This window comes from Oncorhynchus clarkii, chromosome 11 (assembly GCF_045791955.1).
Source record: "Oncorhynchus clarkii lewisi isolate Uvic-CL-2024 chromosome 11, UVic_Ocla_1.0, whole genome shotgun sequence".
In the NCBI taxonomy this organism is placed as follows: Eukaryota; Metazoa; Chordata; class Actinopteri; order Salmoniformes; family Salmonidae; genus Oncorhynchus; species Oncorhynchus clarkii.
Genome location: NC_092157.1, coordinates 20,185,790 through 20,195,555, shown reverse-complemented (window position 1 = coordinate 20,195,555; position 9,766 = coordinate 20,185,790). Strand labels below are relative to the sequence as shown.

The window sequence follows — 9,766 nt, the reverse complement described above, 5'->3', positions numbered from 1 at the left end:
TTCAACTATGACAGACAAAATGAGGGGAAAAAATCCAGAAAATCACATTGTAGGATTTTTAATGAATTTATTTGATTTTGACTAGTTGTGATATTAAAAACATTTGCAGACAGTTAACTTAATAGTCAACAAATGTTGGATAGACCCACACTCTTTCAAAATATTAAAGTGCAATTATGCCAATGTTCAACCTCATCCATCTCCAGCAACAAACCAGTGTCTTATGTGAAAACAGCACACTTCTATGATCTGTGGTCAAATAGATACGAGGAATAGTTATCAAAAATACTCATCTGTGATATCACAGATAGTATTACTACATTTTTTACATTGTGATTGTCAAAACCGGCAGTAGAATATTTTAACTTTATATTTTTCTTCTACAAAGCGTAGATATTTGCCGTTTTCACATGTAGACACAATTGTGTTGGAGATAATGAAAATTAGGTTTAAAAGTGGTGGAATTGCCCTTTAATGTGAACATGAATGCATAAAAGTGCCTCCTAGAAAATGCACTTTGCATAGTCCCACCAAAACATTGGGATCTCATGGATCAATGTTCCCCTATTGTATCCGTCTGCAGTACGTAATCTACCTGCAGGACAGCTGTGCGCCGCTGCCTGCCACGTCTTCCAGAATCATGCGAGAATCATGGCCAATTCACCCAGTGTGTGAATGAACGGACGCGGCAAGGGGGGGCGCACTCTTACTTCAGTTCTTTTTTAAATCCTGCGAACCCGATGGCTATCATAGAGCGCTTGCATTGCACGCAGCAACTCACATAACCGCGCATTCTGCAATGCTCTGCCTGATCTCCCTTCTTGCTACAGTTTTAACAAAGTTTTAAGAGTTCGCGTCACTTGGCTTGGGTCCTTGTCTCGTGGCCGTGGCTATTGTCTGTGAGGTGAAGCGGAGCGCGGCAGTGCAATGCGGTGTAGTGTCCAGTTACAAACAGTGCACTGTGCTGCTGCGAAGAGGCACCGCGACAGAAATATATGGCTCTAGAGAGACGGCAGAGAGAGAGAGAGAGAGAGAGAGAGGGGGGGAGAGAGAGAGAGATCTGAGAACTGCACAGTAGTCAGAGACTGACCCGGAGTTACTGGATTTTGTTTTAAATAGGAGAACGCAAACTGGGATTACTCCACCTTTACCGTATTTTTTCCCCCTGAGCCACAACAACACTCACCTTCTTCAGACTGGTTGAGACTTGCAGTTGTTCTCCTGCTAGATGAATAGGAGTAGTTGGAGACTTCACTAGGTGAGTGGTTTACACATATTGGCATTTGAAATGCTTTACCATGCCGATGTTTTCTTCTTTCCAAATCAGACCTTTCACTGGACATGCTGAACTGGTTAATTTGCCGTTTTGCAGTCTGAATGCTGTAATCTCTGGAGTAAATTGTATTACTGGTGAAATATTTAACGTTTCCACCTTCTCTTTTCTATTGCTGTGCATAATTCACGACTTCATAGGATACAATAAATACGTATAATACATATAATTATCAAAATAATGTTGGCCGTATGATATTATTCACATACTAATATGAATAGCCCGGTGTATAAGTTTACTACTATGGTTATCTAAAAGGTTTTAGTGCCACTTGGCGGTGCTAACACTGTGAGTATTCACTCTTATTACACGCACTTAATAAGATTTCTCGCCTCTGCGCTATGCAGATGTATTGCCTTTTACACATTAATTTTAATAACAAAATGTCCACGGGTAGTGATAGTTCGTTCCTCGTGCTGTGCAAACACTGTATTTTGGTCTGTGTAATTACAGAGGTAGGCTACTGGTCCCGTTCTATACTTACATTGTCAGTTTAACTCTGAAAGCATTTACTTCTTATAATATCTGTTTGTCTCCTGGTCCCATTACATGTAAACAAAACAACAGTAAGTAAGTCAGCTTTAATTGAATGCAGAGTAAGTCACTTACTTTTGGGGTGAAATATGGTTGGATATCTTGGCAATTATTCTAATTGACTTTGTTAATAAGCTATTGCTACCATGTTGGATAGTGTTTACAAATTGAACAGAGGATAGATGTAAGGTTGTATTTTGTTATATCGCTTTATTTTTGTTGACTACTTGACAGTGATTTTGATGACATACAGCGGGTGTTAAATTCTTCCATGTCCCTTCTTTTGACTTGTGAATGCATCAGGATTGGCACTTGCAGTGTGGGCAAATTGTTCCTCTCCTCAGTAACAGTAGGCTACAGTACACTGCCATCCATTCTAATTCAACACCACAGATTCTGTCTTGTCAGCCCATTACATATATTTTTTTTATTTTACCTTTATTTAGCTAGGCAAGTCAGTTAAGAACAAATTCTTATTTACAATGACAGCCTACCGGGGAACAGTGGGTTAACTGCCTTGTTCAGGGGCAGAACGACAGATTTTTACCTTGTCAGCTCGGGGATTCGATTCTTGCAACCTTTCAGGTTACTAGTCCAAAGCTTTAACCACTGGGCTACCTGCCGCCCCACATATATAACCTTTAGTTAGTATGAAGGACGTTCACATTGAGGCTGGGATTGTTTACAGTAGGCCTGTAGTGCCACATTTGAGACTTCAAGAGAAAACAAAGACAAGGAAATTCAATGCCTTTTTTCAAGACAAACTATTTACTCCAACACCTTGTCTTTTGAAGCAGGCTTTACTCTATAAAATGCACCCCAATGGTGGGACATTTAAAGGGTTTGAGGTAACAATATGCATGTGACCTGTTCAGTGTGTGTGAAACCTCAGAAACATAACTGTCTAGCTCCCGGCATCGGCTCCTAATTGGGAATCCCAACATGTGAGTTATGATTCATCTTGATTGTCTATTTCCATATGCTAAGTGGATCAAAAAATGCATCCCAACGGTGGTTCATTTAAAAGGGGTTCCGGTAACAGTATGTGTGTGTGACTGTGTGAGTTCACAGTACCTCAGAAACCTAACTGTTTAGCTCCCGGCATCGGCTCCTAATGGGCCTCCATGTCTACATGTGAGTTCTGATGAATCCTGAATGTCTCTTTCCATCATACTGAGTGGGGAATGATGATGAGGTATCCACTGTGGGTTAATACCTTACTTACAGATGCATTTTGCGAGCGTTGAGTGCATTCAGACACCCTCAGACCCTCAGAGAATATGAATGTGGCTGTAAAAATCACAACTACAAAAATATCCCTTTTTATCACAACAGAGTAATCACAACATATGCTGTTTTTATATAACAACTCAACAATATGTCTTAATGCCATTTCCATTCTTTGACACAATGATGGATGCTTCAATGATGTATTAATGTGTTTTTTGGCTTGAAGGAAGTGGCTCTCATGAACACAGCATCACTGTAATCTCAGAGCCTCTCCTTGCTGTGATGCTGTGCACGCGGTACTGTCTCATACTGTGCGCTCCGTGACAAACAGTGACCCCATCCAGATGGTTGAATTACTCTGAGAGTTTGGGCAGAGAGAGTTCCTCGAGTTCACCCCTCAGAAAGGCCTGCTCGGCTCGGACTGCTAAAGTCCCTGAATACATGAGATAAAGTGAGAATGAGAGAGAGAGAGAGAGAGAGTGAGAGAGTGTGAGTGAGAGAGAGAGAGTTACAAACGGGAGGGTGAGAGAGAGAGAGAGAGTTACAAAAGGAGGGTGAGAGAGAGAGAGAGTTACAAAAGGAGGGTGAGAGAGAGAGAGAGTTACAAAAGGAGGGTGAGAGAGGGAGAGAGGGAGAGAGAGAGGAGACTGGGGAAGAGAGAGGGTTGGGGAAAATTGCTGAATCGAGAAATGATCTGATGGGATGCCTCTCGGCAAAGTTACTGGGTTTATATTACAGCTGAGTTTCAACAAGGGAAACTGGACAGAGAAAAAAACAATATATGCTCAAAAACATCCCTCCTCCCTGCTCTTTCCTTTCCCCTCCCAAGCTTCATAACAAAGATAACCACCAGTGTGAACTGTACTTACAGATAAGTACAGAGCAGCTGAGAAGCATCTCTCTCAGCTCTTTCTTTCATTCTCTCTCTCTCTCTCTCTCTCTCTCTCTCTTTCTCTCTCTCTCTCTCTTTCTCTCTCTCTCTCTTTCTCTCTCTCTCTCTTTCTTTCTCTCTCTCTCTCTCTCTCTCTCTTTCTTTCTCTCTTTCTTTCTTTCTTTCTTTCTCTCTCTCTCTCTCTCTCTCTCTCCCTCTCTCTCTCTCTCTCTCTCTCTCTCTTTCTCTCTCTCTTTCTCTCTTTCTCTCTCTCTTTCTCTCTCTCTTTCTCTCTCTTTTTCTCTCTCTCTCGCTTTTCTCGTTGTTTGGTGTGAATAGCAGCATATGATTAGCTGGTGTGATTGATATTTGCGCGGTGCTGGTAATTTGCCCGCTCACTGACACGGAACACCAGCACAAACATAGCAATTAGTCCCTGTTCAGAGAATTCTGGAATGAAAGTGACCTCACGGACCCCTGCGTTCTGTGCGGTCACTATGGAGACAGGTTGAGTGACAGCGCCATTGTTGACCGGCTTTGTGATTGGGCACCTCTTTGGGGAAGGGACTTGGGAGCATGGGGCGGAATGCTGTTCAGGATTAAAAGAGACATTGTCATGCGCGTGTAACCTAAACATGCATTACCCTCAGTCCCTCAGTGCTCTTAAAAAGCCTTTAGTTACTCATTCAACTGACACGGGCTAGAGCCACTGAAGACTGGCCTTACAGAGACAAACCTCACAATAAGATAATAGATGAGCTTGTATTGGTTTGAAATAGGATTTTAATCTGACGTAAACTCTCTCCGGAATTGATTTACTGCTGGTCAAAGCAAACATTATATCCCAAAGAAAATATATCCTCCCTGTCCCCCACACCTCTAGTGCTCCGCTCTATCATGTCCCCCCTTTTAGTTGAAATATAGATCCACTTCATCAATATCTCTTCTCTTCCCTGTCCGGTAGCCTCTTCTAGATTAAGTAGAGGTCTTTCTGTAGGCTGGTAACCAGTAGACACACACTGGAGTATCAAAGAGCCGCCCGGCTGAATGGTTTATTACCTTGGCATAGACAGCCTGCCCCTAGGGATCCCGCCCCTAGGGATCACCTTTGTGGATCAGGGTAGACTTTGCCTGTAGGCACAGATCGAGCATCAGTTTTCCCACCCCCAAAACCTAACCTTAACCATTTGGCCGAGAGACGAGTGTAAGGTTGGAATGACCTGACCTGGTTTAAGCACTATACTTTCAATTGTATTTGTCCCAGAACATTTCTGTCAAAATAAGAAGCATGATTATTTTTCTCATCTCCTCTGTTCATCGCCCTTGTTTATTTATCTGTTTATCGAGATGGGCACATTGCCATGTCTACCCCAGGGGTTCGGGGAGGTGATTGCTTTCCGCGGGATACAATGAGAAATGGAAATGTTGACAATATGATAAAACTTGATCATCTGTAGCTGGCTCGCTGTTTAAAGGCCAGCGTTGTTAGGGTGACTGTGTTACCATAGCTACTGGGGAAGAATGCAACATGTTGTTTGCTGAGTGCTTCTATTGTTGAGATCCTGTCTGAATAACATATTGCGTCAACCTGTTTGTTTTGTTCAGCATTTGCGTCAGCTGTCAACACTATAAACGTCTATTGTTGTTATATGCAAGGCACACCATGTGGTTGATTCAAGTCAAGGTCTGACACATAATTATGCTGAAACAAGTGCTACTTAACGAACATCAGCAGCTTATCTGTGAATAGTGGAAGCTATTTAGTGAGATTGTATTCTATTTCTGGCAGTGGATAGGGGACCAGTTTATGCAAAAAAGGTGAGATGGAACACTGTTTGAGGGAAATAGGAGGGAAAGAGGAGGGAAAGACACATGTATCGATCAGGTACCGGTGTTCCATTTCAGAGGTTTCCTCTAAGGTGACTTGAGTCCTGCATTGTCATGGTTTGGGGCCCCTCGCTCTCTCCTCCTTTTCTGTCCTATCTCTTCTCTTCTCTCCCCTCCTGTTCCTTCCTCTCTCTTCCCTCCTCTTCCGTACTCTCTCTCCCCTCCTGTTCCGTCCTCTCTCTTCCCTGCTCTTCTGTACTCTCTCTCCCCTCCTCTTCCATCCTCTCTCTTCCCTCCTCTCCCCTCCTCTTCCCTTCTCTCTCAGCCTCCTCCATCCTCTCTCTTCCCTTCTCTCTCCTCCTCTCCCCAACTCTTACATCCTCTCTCTTCCTTTCTCTCTCCTTCTCTCTCCTTCTCTCTCCAACTCTTCTGTCCTCTCTTCCCTTCTCTCCTCCTCTCTCCAACTCTTCCATCCTCTCTCTTCCCTTCTCTCTCCTCCTCTCTCCAACTCTTCTGTCCTCTCTCTTCCCTTCTCTCAACTCCTCTTCCCAACTCTTCCGTCCTGTCTCTTCCTTTCTCTCTCCTCCTCTCTCCAACTCTTCCGTCCTCTCTTCCCTTCTCTCAACTCCTCTTCCCAACTCTTCCATCCTCTCTCTTCCTTTCTCTCTCCTCCTCTCTCCAACTCTTCCGTCCTCTCTTCCCTTCTCTCAACTCCTCTCTCAAACTCTTCCATCCTCTCTCTTCCTTTCTCTCTCCTCCTCTCTCCAACTCCTCCGTCCTCTCTTCCCTTCTCTCAACTCCTCTCTCCAACTCTTCCATCCTCTCTCTTCCTTTCTCTCTCCTCCTCTCTCCAACTCTTCCATCCTCTCTTCCTTTCTCTCTCCTCCTCTCTCCAACTCTTCCATCCTCTCTCTTCCTTTCTCTCTCCTCCTCTCTCCAACTCTTCCATCCTCTCTTCCTTTCTCTCTCCTCCTCTCTCCAACTCTTCCGTCCTCTCTTCCCTTCTCTCAACTCCTCTCTCCAACTCTTCCATCCTCTCTCTTCCCTTCTCTCTCCTCCTCTCTCCAACTCTTCTGTCCTCTCTCTTCCCTTCTCTCTCCTCCTCTCTCCAACTCTTCTGTCCTCTCTCTTCCCTTCTCTCTCCTCCTCTCTCCAACTCTTCTGTCCTCTCTTCCCTTCTCTCAACTCCTCTCTCCAACTCTTCCGTCCTCTCTCTTCCCTTCTCTCTCCTCCTCTCCCCAACTCTTCCGTCCTCTCTCTACCCTTCTCTCTCCTCCGCTCCCCAACTCTTCCGTCCTCTCTCTTCCTTTCTCTCTCCTTCTCTCTCCTCCTCTCCCCAACTTTTCCATCCTCTCTCTTCCCTTCTCTCCCCAACTCTTCCGTCCTCTTTCTTCTCTCCTCCTCTTCTGTCCTCTCTCTTCCCTTCTCTCCCCTCCTCTTCCATCCTCTCTCATCCCTTCTCTCCCCTCCTCTTCCATTCTCTGACTTCCCTTCTCTCTCCTCCTCTCCCCAACTCTTCCGTCCTCTCTCTACCCTTCTCTCTCCTCCGCTCCCCAACTCTTCCGTCCTCTCTCTTCCTTTCTCTCTCCTTCTCTCTCCTCCTCTCCCCAACTTTTCCATCCTCTCTCTTCCCTTCTCTCCCCAACTCTTCCGTCCTCTTTCTTCTCTCCTCCTCTTCTGTCCTCTCTCTTCCCTTCTCTCCCCTCCTCTTCCATCCTCTCTCATCCCTTCTCTCCCCTCCTCTTCCATTCTCTGACTTCCCTTTTCTCTCCTCCTCTTCCGTCCTCTCTCTTCCGTCCTCTTCTCTCCCCTCTTCTTCTGTCCTCTCTCTTCCTCTGTCCCTTCCTCTTTCCTCACTCTACTCAGCTTCAATCTCTCTGACAAGCAATTAGCTGCGACTTGCACACACACCGAATGACCGCACGAAAAAGCTACATCATAAACTGTAGCAATTTCACACCGGGTTTTAGTTTGAAATTATTTAAATTCTCACCAGAGAGGTAGAAACAGAGAGAGAGAGAGTCATGTTACTGGCTGTGTGATTATTCTCACCGCTGTTTGGGTTCCTGAATGAGTGAATGGCTGTGGGTTGTATGGAACAGGCCTGACATGTCTACATGTCAAACAGAATTAGAAGCAGCAAACCAGCATTCTATTATCCTCCACTAAAACACGACAGCTAGCTCTGCTTCCTGCACCCAAACCTGAAACCTCACTTCCTTACTGGAGCATGGAAATCTGTGTTCTAAATCTGAAACATTGTTAAGAAATCTTGTATGCCTGTTTTCTCGGAGGGATCGTGTCAAGGGGTGTTTGTGAATGAGAAGTAGAATAAAAATGGACTTAAATCGTTACTAACAGGGGTCGTTTAATAAGAATTAGAAGTGCTGTTGATCTGTTCATCTGGAGTCTGTTCTGCTTGTTGGAGTTAGAATCTCAGACTGCTGAGAGAGGAAGAGAAAGAAAATCTATTCAATCAATTCAAATGGTATTTGTCACATGCTTCATAAACAACAGGTGTAGACTAACAGTGAAATGCTTACTTCCGGGTCCTTTTTCAACAATGCAGAGTTAAATTATAAACAAATATATATATAATAATACACCATTATAATATAAATATTGACAATAAAATAGAGAGAAAAGACAAGAAGAAAATGTATCAAAAGCAGTTATAAGGAGTAGTGAGTCAGGAGAGAGCAGGTAGAATGATAGACTATTAGAGAGAAAGAGAAGGAGTGGAAGCAAGTGGAAGAAAGAGTGAAAAGGCATATTGATTGCCTACCAGTGTATCAGTACAGAGGTTGCCCTTGAAGGAGAGGTAAAGAGAGTCATTATGTCATTGTTTCTGAGTCACTTTCTGTTTCTCTCTCTCTCAATTCAATTCAAAGGGCTTTATTAGCATGGGAAACATGTTTACAATGCCAAAGCAAGTCAAATAGACTCTATCTATTTCTCTCTCTCTCAATTTAATTTCAGGGCTTTATTGGCATGGGAAACATATGTTTACATTGCCAAAGCAAGTTAAATAGATAATAAATAAAAGGGAAATAAACTAGAGGTTGACCGACTAATCGCAATGGCCGATTAATTAGGGCCGATTTCAAAGTTTTCATAACAATTGGAAATCGGTATTTTTGGACGCCGATTTTGCCGATTAAGAAATATATATTAAAAAAATTACAACTTTATTTAACGAGGCAAGTCAGTTAAGAACACATTCTTCTTTTCAATGACGGCCTACCAGGGAACAGTGGGTTAACTGCCTTGTTCAGGGGCAGAACGACACATTTTTACCTTGTCAACTCGGGGATTCAATCTTGCAACTTTACGGTTAAATAGTCCAACGCTCTAACCACCTGCCTCTCTAGGAGACTGCCTGTTACGCGAATGCAATAAGAAGCCAAGGTAAGTTGCTAGCTAGCATTAAACTTATCTTATAAAAAACAATCAATCATAATCACTAGTTAACTACACATGGTTGATGATATTACTAGTTTATCTAGCGTGTCCTGCGTTGCATGTAATCGATAAACATCAATGCCTTTCTTAAAATCAATACACAGAAGTATATATTTATAAACCTGCATATTTAGCTAAAAGAAGCAGGGAATATTAACCAGGTGAAATTGTGTCACTTCTCTTGTGTTCATTGCATGCAGTGTCAGGGTATATGCAACAGTTTGGTCCGCATGGCTCATTGCGAACTAATTTGCCAGAATTTTACCTAATTATGACATAACATTGAAGGTTGTGCAATGTAACAGCAATATTTAGACTTAGGGAGATAAAATACGGAACGGTTCCGTATTTCACTGAAAGAATAATGGTTTTGTTTTCGAAATTATAGTTTCCGGATTCGACCATATTAACGACCTAAGGCTCGTATTTCTGTGTGTTATTATGTTATAATTAAGTCTATGATTTTGTAGAGTAGTCTGACTGAGCGATGGTAGGCACCAGCAGGCTCG

The 9,766-nt window shown here is 43.2% G+C and overlaps 1 protein-coding gene across 2 annotated transcripts in view; it reads left to right on the top strand.

Annotated features, from left to right (window-relative positions):
• Positions 1-921: 921 nt before the first annotated feature.
• LOC139420340 (sema domain, seven thrombospondin repeats (type 1 and type 1-like), transmembrane domain (TM) and short cytoplasmic domain, (semaphorin) 5A) overlaps positions 922-9,766 on the top strand; it is a 185,538-nt gene continuing 176,693 nt past the window's right edge. Inside the window, exon 1 of one of the 2 annotated variants that reach the window (XM_071170334.1) lies at positions 922-1,258. The gene's annotated coding sequence lies outside the window, so the exon portion shown is untranslated. The remainder of the gene's footprint in view (positions 1,259-9,766) is intronic. The other variant, XM_071170335.1, reaches the window with a different exon arrangement.